The 21,712-nt window shown below is 46.0% G+C and overlaps 1 protein-coding gene across 5 annotated transcripts in view; it reads right to left on the bottom strand.

The window, feature by feature from the left end:
* Positions 1–21,712, bottom strand: part of WHRN (whirlin) — a gene marked incomplete at both ends in the record, with an annotated part of 86,123 nt that overhangs the window by 22,641 nt on the left and 41,770 nt on the right. The window lies entirely within an intron of this gene.

Genomic DNA, 21,712 nt, shown 5'->3' with positions numbered 1-21,712 from the left:
AGCCCACATGCCACAACTACTGAAGCCCACGCACCTAGAGCCCGTGCTCGGCAACAAGAGAAGCCACTGCAATGAGAAGCCCGCATGCAGCAACGAAGACCCAACGCAGCCAAAAATAAATAAAATAAAATAAATAAATTTTAAAAAAGAAGGCAGTTTTATTTTGTAATGTAAGAACATATTTTTTAATGAAAGGAGTAAAAAACAGAGAGAAAACACTAGCCTTCCAATAAACATAAGTATGTGACAAAACCAGAAGAGGTTGGCTGGGAAGCTCTTGCAGTGTGACCTGGAGCATGTCAGAAGGACGTGCAACATGTTTAAACTCGGAGGTTCAGTGCTTTTCCTCTGTTCACCGATGGGTGACCAGAGGGGGCTGCCCAGGGTCAAAGCCCACCGTGGCCTTGAAGGGCAGCCCATTAATGCCAATTACTTTTTTTAATATTTGTTTATTTATTTATTTATTTGGCTGCGCCGGGTCTTAATTGCAGCACACTGGACCTTCATTGCCGTGTGCGGGATCTTTTAGTTGTGGCAGGCATGCTCCTTAGTTGAGGCTCACAGGCTCCTTAGTTGCGGCTCACCAGCTCCTTAGTTGCAGCACGCATGTGGGATCTAGTTCCCCGACCAGGGATCAAACCCGGGCCCCCTGCATTGGGAGCGTGGGGTCTTAACCGCTGGACCACCAGGGAAGTCCCCATAATGCCAATTATTCCTGTGGCCGCTTTTCCTTCTCGCCCCGTCCCAGCCTGCTGATGGCGCATGGTCACCCCCAGGGGCGTTTTCCAGCGTTTTTCAAAGCAGAATTTGGAAAAGGTGAGCCAGTTGGGAATTTGGAAGAAAAAGAGAATAAGATGTGGTGATGAGGCTGAGAACTGAAACCCTGGTCCCCAGTTTCTCATCTTTTCTTTAACTCCTCACCTGCTGTTGGGGAGTTTCCAGAACAGAAAGTGGTTACAAATTCAGACTTTCCGACCCTCCTCTGCACCAGCGTTGATGTGCTCAGAGAAGGCCCACTGCATCTTTGCCTCCACAACCCCATTCAACATTTCCTGCACACCTACTACGTGCCAGGCTCTGAGCTGGGGCACCACGCACAGCCAGACAGATCACATCCTGCTCTCAGGGTGCTCAGCGGGCTCCGTTTTGTGCTATAATTGGGTTTTCCCACCAGCCTCTCCACGCTATGTCCCCAAGGCCCGGCACACAGTGGGAATGCAATAAAAATTCATCGAATGAATGAAGAGTCAGACACCAGTCCCTCCATTCCCAGCTCCAGGACCATCTCTGCTGCAGCTCAGTGGGGACTAACACATGACACCAGCCTGGGGCCCCAAGTTTCAAACCACTTTTAACCAGATGCTGACTGTATGTCAAGAACCTTGTCTGTCCCTTTACATAGTTTTCCTTATTTAGTAGCTTCAGTATCCTGCCGAGTAGGTGTCATTGCTCTGCATCTCACCAGAGAGAAGACAGAGGCTCAGAGAGGTTAAGTAAATAGTTTGTGGTCACAGAGCTAGTGAAGAGGACAGCTAGGGTGTAAACCCAGGTCAGGTCCCAAGGCCCTAGTGCTTTCTACTACTGGGCTGCTGTCGGGCTTCAGATCCAGCATGTCCAAAGCCTGCCATTCCTCCCTAGCCCTGCAGCATCCAGCTCTGAACACCCACCCCCATCATAAACTCTGCCTTTATTCCCTGAGTAGACTCTCCAGGAAGTCTCACCTTCCTCCTCTCCCATCGGTCCCCTAACCTGGGTCCCCACCTGCTCATACCTGAGCTCCTGAGCTGGCATCCTCCTCCGTGCATTAACTTCTAAACTGGCCTCAGACCTAGCACCCGATTCATGTTTCTTCAACTTTTTGCTTTCATGATATCCTTCCTGGCTTAAAAACCTCAACAACCCCTACAATCCAGGAGGCAGCGTAACACTATGGTTAAGGGTTTCAGAGACCATCAGATTCAGGTCCAAATTCTGGCTCTGCTACTTTCATGCCACATGAGCTCAAGCAAATTCCCCAATGAGCTTTTGTCCCTTAGTTTCCTCTGGTGTAAAATGGGGAATCCTAGCCCAGGATTGCCCTCCAAAATCTCTATAGTCATCAGCATGTGTTTCCCAACGCCACCAGCAATATCAACAAATTTTTTCTCTCTTTCTGCATCTTTGAGCTCCCTAGTTGAGAAACTGGGGTCCCTGAGAACTTAGGCAACCCCAGCTGGTTTCCTTGTAAAGAGCTAGAGGTGAGATCCAACACCTGATTCGGGGCTTGGCACACAGCAAGTGCTCAATAAGTGCTTATGCCCGGAGGTATGGATTTCGCCACTTCCCACTGTGCCTCTCTCCCAGCTGGTGTTCCCCGATGCTGAGAAGCAGAGCTGTGTCAAAGGAGAGCTTCGCAGGCAGGCATTCGGGCATTACTGAGGGCGGAGGGATGCTCTCAAGGCAAGGACGGCCCGCTCGGCCCACATCATCACAGTCTCCCTGAGCAGCGGCTCTACCTCTCCCCTCTGCCCCTGGTTGTCCCCCCACAGATCCGAGCTGGAGCCAGGCTGTACTTTTCATCTGCTGAAGTGCTCTGTTTCCTTAAGTATCCCTCTCAATAGCTTTGGCTTTTGTTAAGCTAAGGAAGTCAATTTCAGTCTTTTCCACACACTTTATTTCATCCCAGCAGTTTAATTAAAGGAAGTAACATCTGAGAGACCAGATAAGTGAGGGCATCCTTTCGTGAGCAAGCCTCTCTCTACAGGTCCAGGCCTGGGGGAAGCAACTCAATTCTACAAGCACCCACCTGGCCCCTCACAGCGAGGCTGGAGAAGCAGGGAATGGCCCAAATATTGCATGGGACGTATGTACACTGAAAAAGGTATTCGCTCTTCAGCTGGAGCTCAGATTTAAATGGTGGCCTGTATTTTTATTCGCTAAATCTGGCAACACTGAGCTCGGGGTGTCAGTAGCCTCTGGGGGCAATGGTTCTTCGGGGGGTGTGTACCGATTTAGTGCTATGGTTTCCAAACTTCAGTTACTCTCCCTTCCCTGAGCTGGGCACCTGCTATTCATGCAGTGCTGTGAGTCACCGGCACACATTTACTGCAGCCTCCTCGTAAACATTAACATCCATGAAATCAAAGGTCTGCTGCGCTAATCACATTTCCCCCTAATGTCTGCTGAATGAATCCCTACCCGATCTGTGAGTCAGTGTGGGGTTCATGTGCAATCCACTTGGGGAACAGGTGTGAAGTAGGAGTCACACTCTGGAAACCCCAACTCAATGGGGGGTTACGTGAGCCCGTCTTCCCCATCTCTTTCCATCCTCTCCTATCTTGCTTCTTCTTCAGAGCCTGTTTTAAAACTGAAGCTCTAGACGGGGCTGTCTCCACGCAGCCCTCTGCAGCATCTGAGTGACTCCCATTTCTGTGTCCAGCTCTCTCTCTCATTCCCTCTACTTGTTGAAAAGCTTCCCGAGGTCCGGGAGCCCTGTCAGAACAGGCGTCTGCATGTTCACTGTCATTCAGAATTCACAAGCCACGTTCAAATAAATCCAGCGTCTCACGTGCTGCTCACAGCAGCCCCAGGCCAGCAGGCTGTGGAGTCCCATCCCTACGGTCCAACAGAAAGATGCCCGTCGTTCTGAAGCCAGGCAGCCATGCCACAGTGGCTGTGCGGTCCTGCACCGCTCAAGTACACTCCTCGTCTGTAAAAGGCACATGATACTGCCCGCCTTTTCCAGGTCTCTGAGAAGCAAGTGGGACCACTCAGCACAGAGCCTGACACTCGAGAGGCTTTCGAGAGATTTTCATTCACTTCCCTTCCAAATGGCGGGGACAGGTTGACATGTCAACTTGCTCAAGGTCATGGTCACACGTGGACGGTGAGCCAGCATTGGAGCCCAGCCTCTGCCCTATTCTCCCCCAACCCTGTGCCACCTTTATCCCACACAGTGTCTGGCACGCAGAAGGCATTTAGTAAACGGGAAGGGATTGCAGAGACCCCTCCTCTCTACTCTCCCATGCTCACTTCCACTTACTTCCCCTTTTCCTTTGGTTTGTGCAACGTGAAGTCCAGGTGGAGTGTTTAAAGGTCTTCATCTGGCTCTTCTCCTAAAGCACTCCCCCTCCCACACACACACAAAATACCTAAGAGCTCTCCGTGTTCATTCATTGAAATGTTACTCTCTCCTTCCCACAGTAGCCAGCCCTGAGTTAGATAACCCGGGCGGGGGAGGGGGAGGGGGAGGGCAGATTTAAGGCAAAAAGGAAAAAGGAAAGCGTGGCTACTGTCAGGCCTCCCAAGGTCCCCTACATATGGGGAGACAGGCAGCACAGGGACGTGTCAGGGACCACAGAGCGAGGCAACAGCAAAGCCCAGACCCTGAGGCTGATTAACCAAGAAAACACCCACCAGCCCAGAGCTGTCAGGACGCGACCCCCTGGAGAAGGGAGAGACAGGAGCAGAGTGTGACTGAGTGTCTAATACTTGCTCAGCTTTCCGACAGGCGCCGTGGGGAGGACGTAGAAGGATGAACAAATAAAGGAGGCTTTCTTTTATTTGTCACCACGGGCGTCCTATTCATCACCAGTGATGAAGGAGCAGAGGGTGGAGAGCGGGAGTGCCCTTCATTTTAAGGCAGAGGAAAGACTCCTCCAACATCCACAGCCATCGAGTGACAGGCTCGGGTTCGGGATGCTTCGAGGAGAGAGCAAAGGGACTTTAACAAGGACAGGACACTGATTTTCCCCTGAACTTGGCCAGCCAACCACCAGGAAGCAGGAATTCACTCCCCCTGGGTGTGAGGCCCCTGGAGCAGTGGAAAGAGCTCAGCAGGCTTAGGAGTGAGCTGGCCTTGGTAATGATCCCCTCTTACTCCTTAAGAGACTTGGGGAAAATAATGTTACCGCTCTAGGCCTTGCTTCCCTCAAAACGGGACAAGACCAGCATCTGTGAAGAGTGGTACACCAACTAAATGAGAAGCCGTTTGCTGTGTGGTTACTGAGCACAGACCCAGGGGTCTTGCCCTCGGGATCTAATTCCAGGCTCTGCCACTTCCCAGCTGTGTGACCTCGGGTAATTTCCCTGCCCTCTCTGTGGCTCAGTTACCTTCTCTGGAAAATGGGGAAAGCATCAGTGCCTACCTCATAGGTCTGAGGATTAAATGAGTTAATACCCTCTCCACTGTATCCCTAGCACCTAAAACAGCACCTGGCACATGGTAGGTGCTCAATGAATATTTATTGAATGAACACATACAAAGCAGATAAAACAGTATCCAGCGTACAGTAAGTCCTCAATAAATGTTAGCTGCGTTTTTGAAAACCATGTTTACCCTTAAAGTGACCCTTGGTCACTCACCAACCAAATACTGCAATTCTGCCTCCTCTGAGTCTCTCAAAGCCATACCCCCCGCCTTTCCACCTTCCCCGTCAACACTCACACGTGATGGCCACACCCATGAGGCACATATTTTTATCCCCATCTTACAGATGAGGGGCTGAGGCCAGCAAGTGAAGTGACAAGAGCTGGGATTTGGCCTTTGCTCTGCCAGGCTGCCAAACCTCTGCTCAAACCAGTATTGGCTCCTCCTCGAGGAAAAACCAGCCTATCCTTCCACCTCTGACATGACCTCTCAGGCCCGGGCATTCTGCCATGCACACAGTAGGTGCTCTGTTCTTGCCTGCTGCAAGGAACAAACGAGCCCAAAGAACCCATGGAAGGATGGCAGCAGGGCTGAGCTCTCACATCAGAGGGAGGCAGGGGAGAAACCTGCCAACCACTCGACCCCTGTGCTGAGCTGGCAGGCAGGAATCCATCCTCTCTGGATGTGCACACCGGTGGGAGCCTTGCTGGGCCAGGGCCTCCTTCTTCACCACCTTCCCAAGACTTTATTGAAATGGATTTTGCGGCTTCAAATGAGGACTCCGCTGACTGTAGCATTACCACAACGAAAATTCAAATTCTATTGAAGAGTTTTATTGCAATTATGAATCTTTAATAGTCTTCCATGTCAGGTTTAAAACTTTAATGGGCTTGTTTTCTTTCTTGCTTTTTTTTTTTTTTTTTTGGTGAGCAATGCAGTTTTAATGAGATAACATTAGTTTCTTCCAACAGTTCAGAAGTCAGTAAACCTTGTCTGTATTTTTTTTAAAAAGGTCAAGGTCAATGCTCAGAAGGTTCCTAGAACAAGCAAGCTAGTCCCCTTGCCCTTTCTGGTTTCTGCAGACAGGCAAGAGACATTTTCCATTTACGTAAAGGTCTAGTTTGACAAGGCCAGGGCATGTAGGGAGGCTGGGTACTTGCAGCCTGGCTCTGCACTGCAGCAGGGAGAAAACATCCAATTTGTCAATCACAAGTAAGGGAAAGAGGTAAAAACACAAACCACAATTTAGTTTTGGCTGGAATTTCACTCTGGGAAATGGTGAGCATGTATCCAGCCCTTCATTTTGGAAGAGAGAAAACTGGGGTGAGGGGTAGAGAAAATATGTCATGGCTCTGAGGCCTCCTGGTAAGTTGGGGTAAAGCTGGCCTGGAACTAGCCCTCTCACCTGCGTTGTGCTGTTCCACAGACCTGTAACACTCAGTGAGTTCTCAAGTTCAAGCCTTCATATACACAGAGTGACCAATCAGAAGAGGTAGAGTATATACTCTATGCTCTATACTCTACATTTATAATGGTGACAGAAGAGACAAAACAGGAATCAACTTAACAGGAAATGTGCAACACACATGTGAAGAAAACTTATAACACTCAAAATGGACTCAACAAATAGGAAAAGAAAAAAAAAGAGATGGCCTGTTGTTGGAAAGGATTCAGCATCATTAGGATGTTAATTCTCTCTCATTTGAATATTTAACATTATCCCCATAAAAACACAACCAAGCTTTTGTTAGATAAGCTGACATAAAACGTTCATGTGAAAAAATAAAACTGCACATGGAGGAACCCAATCTGAAAAGGTTACATAGTGTATGATTCCAACCACGTGACATTCTGGAAAAGGCGAAACTATAGAGAGACAGTAAAAAGATCAGTGGTTTGCCAGGGGTTTGGGGAAGGAATGGGGGGATGAACAGGCAGAACACAGAGGATTTTTAGGGCAGTGAAACTATTCCTATGATACTGGAATGGTGGATACATTTCAGTATACATTTGTTGAAACCCACAGAATGTACAATACCAAGAGTGAACCCTAATGTAAACTATGGATTTTAGTTAATAATAATGTATCATAATGTGGCTCATCACTGTAATAAAAGTACCACACTCATGAAAGATGTTAATAATAAGGAAAATTGTGTGTGAAAAGGGTGGATGGAGAAGGGGTATATGAAAACTCTATACTCTCTGCTTAATTTTTTTTAATCAACCTAAAATTACTGTAAAAATGAATGTTAATTTTTAACAATAATTTTTAATTAAAAAATCAAACTACGAGAACAGCTACGAAAACCCTGATACAGAATTGCTACAGGAGGAGGTACCAGATACTAAATCCTGCTCTAAAGCCTCTGCAATTAAACTGTGGGGGACTGACCCGTGAGCAGATGGACAGACAGGGAAACAGGCTAGAAATAGGCCCAAGGACACACAGGAATGTAGTACATGACAAAGGTGGCATCACAAATCATTGTGGTGAAGATGGGCTTTTAATACATAGCACTAGGATAACTATGTAGCCATTTGGAAACAGATAAAATTTGATCCATATCTTATTCTGCACACAAGAATAAATCAGATCTGCATGGAGTTCAGGGCCAGTGTGCTAATCAGAGCTTTAAAAAGAAAAATGTATTTACAAGTATTAAAAGAAAAAAATGGATAAAATGCTCTATATCTAAGAAAGGTTTTCTAAAGAGACCTCAAATTCAACAGAAGAAAGAATTGGTAATTAAACTAAATGATAATTAAAAAAACTTGCACATTGGGGAAAAAAAAACCTCTATAAGCAAAGTTGAAAGAAAATGACAACCAACGAGAAAACATTTGTAATACATGTCACAGATAAAGGGCTAGTAAGCCTTAATATATAAAGAATTCTTAAATTTTAGGGGGAAAAGTCCAAAATCTTGACAACAGAAGGATAATAAAAGACACATCCAAGTTACAAGAAGACATAAAAATGGTCCATAAACATATTAAAAGATGCTCAATTTCACTCATAAGAAAATTACAAATTAAGCTACATCAAGATACCCTTTCTCACCTATCAGATAGGAAACAATTAAAAACTTGACAGCACCTGTCGGGCATGCTCAGACAAGGCTGGTGGGAATTCAGGATGGAAGAACTCTTATGGAGTGGGATGTTGCAATATTGACCAACTATATATGTATTTACCCTTTGACACAGAAATCCCAACTCTAGAAATTTACCCTGAAGATACACTTCCCAAAGTGACAAAATACATATACGTGGAGTTACCCACTGCATCATTGTTTGTAACTGTAAAATACTGAAAACAATCTAAGCTCCCAGACAGAGGACAGCAGCTGAATAAAGTACAGCAAAGCCACACAGTGGAGTACTATGCAGGTGTAAAAAAGAATGACAAAGACTTCTGTGCAATGACATGCAGTGACTTCCAGGATGCTAAATTTTTAAAAATTAACTGAGAAAGAATATCTATCGCATACTACCTTTTATATAAGAAAGGCAAAAGAACATATACATGTATCTGCTTATTCTTGCACAAAGAAACAGAAATAAGCCAGAAATTAGCTTATTTAGTTGTCTTGCGAGGAGTGGTGGGGGTGGGTAGAAGGGATGTGGGGGAGAAGTAATACTCTGAGTACGTTTTTTAGGTACAGTTTTGATGTTTTTGTTATTCAAAAAGTAAAATTAAATCAATAAAGATGTGGGGAAACCCTACTGAATTCCAGCAGAAACAAATGAACCTATTTCAAATCAATAACAGAACTAAGGTGAAGCGGAAAAAAGAAATAACCCAAGTAACACAGTACTTTGACTATAAACACTCAGTTTACAGACAAAATGTACTGCAAACAAATCAGAAACGCAACTTAGTGGGTTCGTTTTCCAGTGGTATGTATGTGGCAACTGCAAAACTACTTTTGTATCTTGTGCGACTGGGCAAATGATAAATATAATGGACCATCTAGACAAGAACCAAGAACCTCCCTCAGGGCCGGCACTGTGCTAGGTGTTGGGGATACAGTATGTACTGGACTGTATTAGTTCCCTATAGCTGCTGTGACAAATTATCACAACCTTAGTGGCTTAAAAGGACATAAGTTTATTATCTTACAGTTCTCAAGGTCAGAAATCCAGCATGGGCCTCACTGGACTAAGACTAAGGTGTCAGCAGGGCTGAGCTCCTTTCTGGAGGCTCGAAGACACAATCCATTGCCTTGCCTTTTCCAAGCTTCTAGAGGCCACCCACATTCCTTGGCTGTGGCCCCATTCCTCCATCCTCAAAGACAGCATCTTCGGGTTAAATCCTTCTCATACAGCCATCTTCCTTGTTCTCTCTTATTATTCTCTCCTCCACTTTTTTTTTTTTTTTTGCGGTACGCGGGCCTCTCACTGTTGTGGCCTCTCCCGTTGCGGAGCACAGGCTCCGGACGCGCAGGCTCAGCGGCCATGGCTCATGGGCCCAGCCGCTCCGCGGCATGTGGGATCTTCCCGGACCGGGGCACGAACCCGTGTCCCCTGCATCGGCAGGCGGACTCTCAACCACTGCGCCACCAGGGAAGCCCCTCTCTCCTCCACTTTTAAGGCCTCTTGTGATTACACTGGGCCCACCTGGATAATCCAGAATCATCTCTCTATGTCAAAGTTAGCTGATCAGGAACCTTAATCTCATCTGTAATCTTAACTCCCCTTTGTCATATAACCTAACATATTCACAGGTTCTGGGGATTAGGATGTAGACATCTTTGGGGCTCATTATTCTGCTTACCACATGGGTGGCACTCAAAACACGGTGGCGCTCATGGTTAGCCAAAAAGAACCAAACACTAAAAGGCTTTCACCAGCCCGTCTGGGTGAGAAAGTGTAACAGGGCATCTGGCATTTTGCCAGCTGGAGCACACTTTGGTTCAAACTTGCTAAGAAGTATTTGACAAAGTGGTACAAAACTTTTGCAACTCTACTTCTAGGAATTAACCCCAAGAAAATCATCAAGACTATGCAAAACAAAAAGTTTCAAAAATAATTTGGACCCCTCCTCTTAAATGTCTATGAATGTCTATGATTCATAGATATACCCTATGGTATGTCCATACAGTGATGCTGTATGGTATGATATGCTGTCTGGATGATAAAGTCATAAACAATAATGTTGCAGAATATTTAATGACATATAATTATTTTTTCCAATTAAACTTAAAATTGCATCTAATAGAAATGGGCAAACAGTAAAAAATGGGTATATACACAAATTGTAAAAATCCTGCCTCTCCAAAGCTCCCTTCCCTTAAAAACACGTCTCAGGCCCCCAGACTACTGAAGTCACAGGCCCCAGGACTGAGACTAAGAAGTAACCACCATTATACATATATAATGGAGTACTACTCAGCCATAAAAAAGAACAAAATTTTGCCATTTGTAGCAACATGGATGGACTTGGAGGGATTTATGCTAAGTGAAATAAGTTGGACAGAGAAAGACAAATCTATGACATCACTTATATATGGAACCTAAAAGATACAACAAACTAGTAAATATAACAAAAAAGAAGCAGACCCACAGACATAGAGAACAAACTAGTGGTTACCAGTGGGGAGAGTGGGGGAGGGGCAATATAGGAGTGGAGGAGTGGAAGGTACAATCTATTAGGTATAAGATAGTCTCAAGGATGTATTGTACAACATGGGGAACATAGCCAATATTTTGTAATAACTGTAAATGGAGTGTAACCTCTAAAAATTGTATAACTGTAGGGCTTCCCTGGTGGCGCAGTGGTTGAGAGTCCGCCTGCCAATGCAGGGGACATGGGTTCGTGCCCCGGTCCGGGGAGATCCCACATGCCACGGAGCGGCTGGGCCCGTGAGCCATGGCCGCTGAGCCTGCGCGTCCGGAGCCTGTGCTCCACAACGGGAGAGGCCACAACAGTGGGAGGCCCGCGTACCGCAAAAAAAAAAAAAAAAAAAAATTGTATAACTGTATAATTTTTTCAAAAAAAGTAACCACCATTAACAGTTTCTTGGGCATCCTCCCAGGAACTCTCTTCACATATGTAAGTATGTACAAATATACTTCTCTTCTTAAAAAAAAATGGAATCACATAACACCACTCTGTACCTTAATATTTTGCAAAGGTCTTTCTGAAATGGAAAGATGTTATGGAGGATGGCGGAAAGCAAATAGTCTGACCCCAACTTTGCTGAACTATTTTTGTCCATATCCTATGCCCTGTGAGCGTAACACTCTGGAAGGACAGACACCTAGACTGTTGCATGAGGTTTTCCCTTAGTGTAGGATTTTTTACACCTTCTACAGTGGTCATGCTTTACTTGTGAATTCAGGTTTTTTAATGTTATCTTAAAATTGCCCAACAAATGTGGTCTTCAAATGTGTTAAAGAGACTGGGAAGGAATATGCCAAAATGTTCACAGGAGTTGCCTCTGAGAGGTGAATTCCAGGCAATTTTAATTTCAAGCTCTTTATTCATTTTCTCGGCTTTCCAGACTGCATATGAAGACTATATTGTTGAGGGTAAAGAAAATAAATTCAGAAAAGAAATGTAAACATTTGCCAGGGGGCCTGATATAAAGCTAACATCTCCCTTGACATCTGGGGGTCTGGGGAAGAGCAGGCCTGGGTCCTCGGCAGATCTGCTATGCCACCCTGGAGAAGAATCTTTTTTACACCATCCAGTCCAATCCTTGCCTCTTAGTAATCTGGGATAAGTCATCCTCGTCTCTCTCTGGGCTCAGCAGCTTGCTGGCACAGATAGGCTGGGAGGTGATTTAAGCTCTTCTGGAAAGATCCCCTGAGGTTTCTCTCATCTGTTGCTCCTTTTAAAATCTTACTTCAATTGGAAACAACTAAACGCCTGACTTCAAGGGAATGGTTAGGTAAATTATAATTCGGCCAGAAGATGGAGTGTTATCATGCAGTTATTACAAATTGCACTTAGGAGAAGTTTTAAATCACGTGGGAAAACGCAAGTGAAAATGTGGGATGCAAAACGGTATATACTGTATAATATCATTGTGTAAAAGTGTACAGAGAAAGGAATAAGAAGCTACGTCAAGGTGCTAACAGACGGAAACAACCCAAATGTCCATCAACTCACAAATGGACAAACGAAACACCTTATAGCTACACAACAGAATATTATTTCACTATAAAAAGGAATTTACTGATATATGCTACAACACTATGTTAAGTGAAAGGAGTCAGACACCAAGGCCACATATTCTATGGTTCACTGATATGAAATGCCCCAAATAGGCAAATCTTTAGAGACAGAAATGGGGAGTGACTGCTAAATGGGTACAGGAATTTTTTGCAGGGGGTGGGGGAGATGATGAAAATGTTTTAAAATTAGATGCTGGTGATGGTTGTGCAATCTTATGAATGTACTTCACTGATCTGCATACTTTGAAAGGGTGATTTTTATGGTATGCGAATTATATGTAAAAAAATAAAAGATGTTAACAAAGGTTGTCTTTGGAAGGTAGGACATCTGGGTCCTTCTACTGTCGCATGTTTTTGTGTGTGTATTACATATTGAATCTATTCCTTTAATAGCTGGAAAAAATAAACAAAAAGGAAACGAAGTCCCCCAAAGGGTGTGAGTTAATAGTTCTAGTACACAGCCCCACCCAGGCCTCTGGACTCCCCAGCCTCTGAAAGCTTTGGCCTCCTTCTGTCTGCCTTACAGCAAACAGCTCCTTGATTCTGGAGTGAATGCAGTCAGTCCAAGTGCTGTGTGTCTCTCCAGGTTTGTCCAGCCATCGGTGAGGCCTGGGAAAAGCCAGGGTCTCCTTCCGCGCCCCATGCCCCCTCGCCCTGCCTCTCCTCTCGGTCAGCCCCCAGGTTCCCCTCAGCACACCTGTGAGCCCCAGCCCATGTCTCTGTGCCTTTGCTCTTGCTAGTACCTCCCTGAAGATCCGTTCCTTCACTTCTCTACCTGGTATAACTGTCCACAGTCAACACCCCAACCAGATTACACGAGGGCAGAAAGCACATGTCTTTTGGCTCCTGCTTTTGCGTCAGGCACACACACACGTTTAGCAAATCTCAGGTGCCTGAGTGAATACCCTGTAAGGCCCAGCTAGGCAGCTACTTCCTCTCTGCAGCCACACTGGCTCTCCTCCCCTGGGCTGATGGCTCCCTCCCGAGGTCCCAGCCCAGGCAGGGGACTGCAGTAGTAACTAAAAGGATTTTGAACCAGCTCTGCTTGGGTTCAAGTCCTGGCTCCACCACTTCCTGGCTGTGTGACCTTGGTTAAGTCATTTAACCTCTCTGAGCCTCACATCCGTGAACAGGGACAAAAACCTTTTTAAAAGGTGGCTGTGAAGGTTTAAAGGAGCTAATATATGTCAAGTGACTGTACATAGTAGATGCTGTGTGTTATTCAAATATTACGTGGCTTTAGTATTAATATGGTGCCTAGCTTGCTATTTACTCCTCCCTCCTCCTCAGTAGACTGAGATTTGAGAACAGTAGCCTGTATCTTTGTCCAGCAGTATCAACAACCTAGGAGCTTATGAGAAATGCAGAATCGCAGTCCCCATCCCAAATTTTCCAAGTCTTATATGCTCTCCTAGAACCTTGCCACTCTCCATCAGGAGCTGTAGAGTGGGTTGAAATGTGTCTCTCCCCCCAAAAAAGTGATGTCCAAGTCCTAACCCCCAGTACCTGTTGAATGTGACCTTATTTGGAGATAAGATCTTTGCAGATGTAATTAAGTTAAGGATCTTGAGGTGGGATCATCTTGGATTTAGGGTGGGCCCTAAATCCAGTGATTGGCATCCATAGAAGAGAAAGGAGAGAGAGATGTGAGACCCAGAGACATGCAGGGAAGACCAAGTGATGAAGAGGCAGACACTGCAGGGATGCTGCCACAAGCCAGGGAATGGCAAGAACACCACAAGCTGGAAAAGGCAAGGAAGGATCTTCTCCTAGAGGCTTCAGAAGGAGTATGACCCTGTCGACACCTTGATTTGTGGGAGAATAAATTTATGTTGTTTTAAGCCACTAAGGTTGTGACAATCATTTGTTACAATAGCCCTAGGAAACTGATACAGGAAGTAAGAGTTATTTCCTTCCCCTTGAACCTGCCTTCTGAGGCTGGGTCATAAAAAGAATACAGCTCTACTTGTCTCTCTCCCAGGACCCATGCCCTCAGAATCCCTTTCTAAGCCACCACGCTTAGAAGAAGCTCAAACTAGCTCTGTGAGAAGATGGCACAGGGAGGCCCGTGCAGGGAAGAGCTGGGGGCCCCCGGCCAGCAGCCAATGCCAACCTCCAGACATGAGACAAAACAAGCCTCCCAGTGGCTCCGGTGCCCAGACTGAGTCTTCCAGCTGTAACCTGAGGATCACGGAGCCGAGACAAGCTGCCCGGCTGTGGCCTGTCCACTTCCTGATCCGCAGCAAGGCTGAGCAGAATCTGTGGCTATTGCACATCTCTTGGTTTTGGGATAGTTATGAGGCCATAATAACTGCAGCACTTGCTGAATCATAACCTGCACTTGACAAGGTCCCTGATAATTTGTATGCATGGTCAAGTGCCTGAAGCACTGCCCAGCATGGTTACTGACCTCTCTCAAAGCCCGTCACGTGCGCCCTATCCCACAGCAGGGGCTAAGGAAATGCTCGCTGATCACTGTTTCCCTTATGAAACGGCGGAACAGGCTGACCTCAGATCCAGCGAACCATGCATATCCTCGATATACAGGCACTGCACTTGGCATGGCCACATGTGGAGCCAGAGGGCAACTGACGACCCTCCCGTGCTGGTCAGTCGCCGCCCAGCTCCTCGGGCCCTTCCCTTGGCCACCTGGGACAGGGATGATAAGGAGAGCCAGTCCCTGGAAGCCCAGTCTGCCTCCTGTGGACAGCATGCTCATGGGGGCCATGGGCACCTGAACGAACGCTCTCCCCTTTTGCTGTGACCAGGGCGAGCCACAGCTGGGCTCCTGCTTCACAGTGGCCTCCCTGCAGAAACTAAGTGTTACTCTTTTTGGCAATAGCCTGCCTGGGAGCAATTACTACCCTAGCAGGGGCCCCTTTAAAAGTCAGGAGGTAGGACTGAGCAACTCGGAACGTTTGCAATTTACTAAACACACATTCAGAGGCTAGTTCACAAACCGGGCTAGGAGAGCATGCTATGGAAGGACTGAGAATGTGACACAGCCGGTGGGAGTGGGGTGGGGGAGCAGAGGCTAAAACTGTCGCCCAGCACGTGCCAGGATTCTCAGGAAAGAAACCACCTTCTGGCTCCTCGGAAAGGGTTCATCACCTGGGCAGATCCATCAGCTACCCGAGAGTTTCAGATGCCATCAAGGACCAGTCTCACCCACGAGCACACACACTCACGTGGATACTGAAGACCACTCACATAACCAGAGCTACCATTTGAGGGGAGCTTATCCTGTGCAGGCACTGGGCTTTACCTGCATTCGCTCATTGAGTCTTGACAACGTGGTACTTAGGACACAGGTGGTGGTGGTGCTGGTATCATTATTTTGACTATTTTTAGAGAACCTGGAATCTCTGGGAAGCACAACGCCTCCCGCACAGTCCTTGGAAGGGAAGCAAGATGCCAGCTGAAGGTTCACAGCTCATGGATTCCCACCCAGGAGAAAGAGGTGACCATCACACCCCAGGGAAAGGCAGCCTCAGGGAAAGGCCTGGCAGAGAAGGCCCTGCTCCGGCGAGGGGCTTGGGAAGGGAGGTAAAGCCAGTCTTCTAAGGTGGAGCTTGGCAATGATGTGAAAGCTGTCATCCCACCTCTTGCTGAAAGAGCCAGGGGACTTTCAAGGCTCCAAGCAATCAGGGGCTGCTCTGCCACAATTCCTCGCAAGCAGGCTCCGTGCAGGGCCCGGGCTGGCATGCCGGCGAGGAACTGAAGGAACAGCCTGGGTTTATTCCATCCCGGTGGGGCCACGCCAGACTGACCCTTCACCGGGGAGGCAGGACCCACAGCGGAAACCACATGGGTGGGCATTAGAGCTGAGAGCCAGGCCTGTGACCTTGGCCAGCCCCTTCCTGGCATGTGACCTTGGGCAAATCACTCCCACTTTCGGAGCCTCATTTTTCTCATCCACAAACAGAACCAATTCTATTTACTTACAGGCTTATACTGAAAACCAGAAATAATTTTTTTAAAGCCAGCATATTTTTTTTCTTTTTTTTTTAACATCTTTATTGGAGTATAATTGCTTTTTTGTGTGTTTTCAGCCTTTTTTAAAAAAATTGGGGTATAGTTGTTTTACAGTGTTGTGTCAGATTCAGTCTTAAGGTAGAGACATAACTATGCAACATGACTAATATTTTGATAATCACTTATTGTGTTGTTGGTTCTATTTACCTAGAGCATTCCTATATACATTGCAGGTTAGCAAAGCAAATGTTTCATTGGCCCCAGTCTTCTACAAAATGTCCTCTCATTAATACTGGAGTACAATTGCTTTACAATGTTGTGTTAGTTTCTGCTGTATAACAAAGTGAATCAGCTATATGCATACATATATCCCCATATCCCCTCCCTCTTGCGTCTCCCTCCCGCCCTCCCTATCCTACCCCTCTAGGTGGTCACAAAGCAGCGAGCTGATCTCCCTGTGCTATGCAAAGCCAGCATATTTTGAATACTTTTATCTGTGTTAAGTGCTTTTATAGAGATTCTCTGGCTACATCCCCGCAAGTTCCTAAAGGTATTATTTTCCCAGCTTTACAGATGGGGAAACTGAGTCCAGGGAGATAAAGTGATACAGCTGGTAATTATGACTCCAAAGTGTGTGCATTTAACCACCATGTGACACTGCCTGGTAATGACTCACAGTGCCTGACACAGTGGGTATGAGAAGTGGTTGCCATTGTTATTAGTTTTCCCCAAATAATACTTTCTTGCTGAAGTACAGCTTTAATCATAAATTCTTATTTAGATAATCTTAAAAGTTGAGCTAGGCCCGTGCTCTCCCATGGAGATGGCACACATCTAGTCATCCGGGCCCCAGGTCCCCCTTCTGTCCACAGTAGACACTACTGCGAGAGCCTTAGCTTAGCAAAGTATTCTCTCTGGCGGAACCCAGTCGCAAACACACAAGTACGAACACTTCTGCAGCTATACTAATTAAATGGCCTTGGCACACAAGATAGAGATTATTTGCTGTCCCTGCTAATGGAAAGAGCACTGGGTTTGGAAGCACAGAAACACGGACAAAGCCTTTCTCAATTTAAAATTTAAAAAACCACGTTACCGGTCAGAGACATTCTGACTTCTGGGTTCAGCCATCCAGCTGGCAACGGAGGTGAGCACGTGGCCTCAGAGAGCTCTGCATTTGAATTGCCAATTCTCTGCCAGCTAAGAACACGCTTTGGGGCGAGCTGCTTAATCTCACTGAGCCTCAGTCTCTTCATCCATGAAATGGGGATGACAACAATCAGTACCTCCACGTGGGGCTGCAATGAGGACAGGTGAGATGATCCGTCCTGGGCGGCACTGGGCTGGGAGTGGTCGGTGACTGTTAGTGCTTTTGTGCTGTTGTTACTCTGCAGATTTCAGGAATATCGCTGGGTGTGTGGAGGCAGGAGCACACACACCACATACACAGAGAAACAACCCGAAGTCAAGGATTATTCACTCCTCCCTCACCTCCCGGGGGCAGTAAGCACAAGATGCCCAGTTTGTGTGAGAACCATTTTACAAAGGGACGACCCTCTAAGTCCTGTAAGAGCCACTGCAGTTGGCCAGAGGAGGGGGTATGAGGGAAGGAAGAGGTGGGAACTGGATTTCTGTGACTAAGCTCCAGACCTGCCTGAGTTTCAATCCCAGCTCCTCCACCTACCAGCTGTGTGACCTTGGGCGTATTACTTAACCTCTCTGGGCCTTGATTGCCCATCTCTAAAATGAGTTTGATTCTACTGCCTCCTCACAGGGTTGCTGGGAGAATTAAATGACTCAGTGCAGGGACAGCACTCACTAAGCACTCACTTGGCACAGAGGGAGCACTCCCCAGATGCTGGTGATTCCTATGATTATTACTGTCAATTAGAAATACTGGAAGACTCCTCCGCCCTAACTTACTTCCTTCTATTATTATCGCTCCTTATTAATATTATTATTATTACTACCCTCACACTGCCGTACCTTCTGCCATTTCCACCATACTTTTACTTAAACATATCCTGAAGATATGAACCAGGAGAATCCTCCAGGTTCCAAATCCAAAAGCAGAGTGTGTAGAAACACTGGGCAGGAGTCACGACTGTGCTGATGTCAGAGACCTGAGCAGAAGCAGGGAGGGCTGAGGGCCTGGCTGCCAAGGGCCGTCAGTCTGTTTTTTTCCATCACACAAGCTCAGGGTTATAGGGTCTCGTGGCTAACAGGGGACGTCCTGGAGCCAATCCCTACTCCAGTTTCACCACTTCCTTGCCGTGTGATCTTGAGCAAATGACCTCTCTGAGCTTCAGTTTGATCATCTTTAATGAAGTGGATGTACAGTGTCTACGTCAAGAATTGTTTAGGGATTCATTAAGGTGGAACATAAAAGAGCACTTAGCAGGGTGCCGGGCTGGAAACATCACTCAGTGGGTGTTCACTGTCACCACTCCTCTCACTGACGTTCAGCCAGCGCATCACCTGGGGGCGCCAGGAGTCTTCGCTGCCTTCTGTCTCCCACTCCCACCCTCGCCATTCAACACGATTTCCATGCAGAGCACACAGGAGACACAAATCCAGGTGCTGCGTCGCGCACGCCTCACTCTGGTCCCCAGATCACCAGCACCTGATGCCCACCTGAATGCCCACGGGCTTGGGGTGCCCGGGGAGGGACATGGCTGCTCACCCCCTCCCTGCCACCTAGCCAGCAAGACTCTCTCCAAATCCTGCTCAAGATGAGAAAATGGACACGCTCAGGAGACATTTTTTCATTTCTCCTTCTTGTGTTTTCTCTCCAGCGGACCGCAGAGAACATTACAGATACTAAATCGCAGTAGTAAGAAATGATAACAAGATGGCTAAGATACACCTGTGCTACATTTTCGTGCTTCGACTTTTGAGGAGGGCCTTCTCATCGCTCTGAAGTGGCAACAACTTAGTCAAAATCTTAGAAATCAGAGATGCCAGGTTTTGAACTGAGAAAGGAAGCACTTTTCTAAGAAGCTGATGGTTGGTTCACAAAAGGAACAGAATGAACAAGGGTCCCCAAATCACTGTGTGCACAACAGGCAAAGGAGAAAAAGGTCTGGAAGGACACGCCAACGGCTGACAGTTGTCACGTCCCGGGCTGGACAGGGGCAGGGGAGGAGGGACTGTCACTGCAAACAGGAGTCAGTGCATGATCTGACTTTTCTACAACCAGCAAGTGTTATGTTTACAATTAGAAAAAAGTTAAAATTTTTTTCTTAATATGTATTACACTTGGCTAACTTGGTACCTGCCAGGATTCTCCACTGTAAACTTATTCTTTTTCCCTGCAGAATTACAAAATATATTGGTAGAGATACTTTGAAACTATGCAGAACATCCTGTTTCTGCTTAAACTTCTGCCCACAATTTAGCTCCCATGGGTGCATCTTGCCTACAGCAATGAATACTGTAATGTAATGTTCTAATGGCGATTTTCTCTTCCCTTATTCCTTCTACATTTTTTCATGGGAATTGTTCCTTAAGGAAGAGTGGTCGCTTCTCCCCCATTGATGTATTTATTCTGTTCTTTATGTAATTACATTAGTATGGCTCCGCGGATACTGCCTTCTCCTTTGGCCATGAGGTGCTCTTTCAGGTTGGCTCTGTACACATCCGATAGGCGGATTGGTTGGTTGATTGATCTGGTAGCACATCTTTGTTTTCTGGTCCCAAAAGATACCCCAGGCTTCTCTGCCCTAGACCTGAAATCAATGACTCCTACAAAGAGCCCTGGTTCCTTTCACCTAGAGAATAGTATTTAGAAACTAAAATCTGAGTGCTAGTTGTACCTATTTTAATTGCGTACAATCCCTCTCAATGGATAGAGTGAGGAATTATATGTGTATGTACTAACTCACGCATATATACACACGTATATTGATTTCTGTATCTATTTATCTGTGGGTAAATGTATACTTTTTTTTGTAAATGAGTCCATACTGATACCTCTGAGGAGTCCTGCACCACAGGGTTTATTCTATTTTCCCTTTCCTTCCTTGTAACTTTCTCTGAGAGTGAGAAACCTGGCTCTCACTATCTAAAATGTACTTATTTTTTCAAATGAACCCTGTACAAATGAAGTAGTTTCAGAATTCCTAATCCATATTCCTTTGAGAAAAAGAAATCTGCCAACTTGAGTACAGTGTCTGAGTACAGTTCCTCTTGTCTTTGCCTTAAGTATTGGTAGAAACAATGTTTTTCAAAATTGCTTAGGTCAGCTTCTTCCTTCTCCATTCCCTTTCAGTGCGGTCACGGGAATCACCTGTAATAGTTAGATTCCTTTGTCTTTATTTGTCTCAGTCTGCTCTCCATCTATCCCCGTGACAACCGGGTTGATTTTTTTAAATTTATATATAACAAAATTACTCTACAGTTCTGTGGGTTTTGACAAGCGCACAGACTCATGTGTCTATCACTACATGCAACCAGTTTTCCATACAAAACCATTTCCCAGGCCTTTTGCCCATTTTGACAGTTCTTTATACATTTCCAGTATAAGTCCTTTGTCGGAAATGGGATTAGAAAATATTGACTTCTCCAAGTCTGTGGTGTGTCTTTTCAGTTCTCTTCAAAGTGTGTCTTTCGCAGAGGGAAGTTTTTAATTTTCATAACGTCCATGTTGTCAATTTTTTCTTTTATGGGCCATGCTTTTGGTGTCACATCTAAAAACTCTTTGCCTAATGCAAGATCACACAGATTTTTCTCCTATGTATTCCTTGAAAAAAAAAATTTTTTTTTTAATTTATTTATTTTGGTTGCACCGGGTCTTAGTTGTGGCACGCAGGATCTTTAGCTGCGGCGTTTGGACTTCTTAGTTGCGGCAAGTGGACTCCCAGTTGTGGCATGCACGCTGGATCCAGTTTCCCGACCAGGGATCGAACCTGGGCCCCCTGCATCGGGAGTGTGGAGTCTTACCCACTGGACCACCAAGGAAGTCCCTCTCCTATGTATTCCTGTAGAAGTAGTGCAGTGTTATATTTTACTTTTAGGTCTACGATTTATTTTGAGATAATTTTCATAGAAGGTGTGAGGTTGAGGTTGAGGTTCGTTTGTTGGCATGCAGACGTCCAATTGTTCCAGCACCATCTGTTGAAAGGACTACCCTTTCTCCAATGAATTACCTTTGCACTTTGCCAAGTCAGTTAAGTATGCTTTTGTGGGTTTATTTCTGAACTCTCTACTCTGTTCCACTGATCTATGTGTCTATCCTTTCACTAATACCGCATCATCTTGTTTACTATAGTTCTATAGTAAGTCTTGAAATCAGGTACTAAGTCCTCTAACAGTGCTCTTTGGTTTCAGAATTGTTTCAGCTCCTCTAGTTTCTTTGCCTTTGCATCACGAAATTTACAATCAGCTTGTAAGTATCTACAAAAAATCCTGCTGGGATTGGAATTG

The sequence above is a fragment of the Leucopleurus acutus genome, assembly GCF_964270905.1.
Source record: "Leucopleurus acutus genome assembly, chromosome: 7".
NCBI classification, from domain to species: domain Eukaryota; kingdom Metazoa; phylum Chordata; class Mammalia; order Artiodactyla; family Delphinidae; genus Leucopleurus; species Leucopleurus acutus.
Note: the sequence above shows the minus strand (reverse complement) of the source record. Positions and strands in the feature narration are given on the sequence as shown.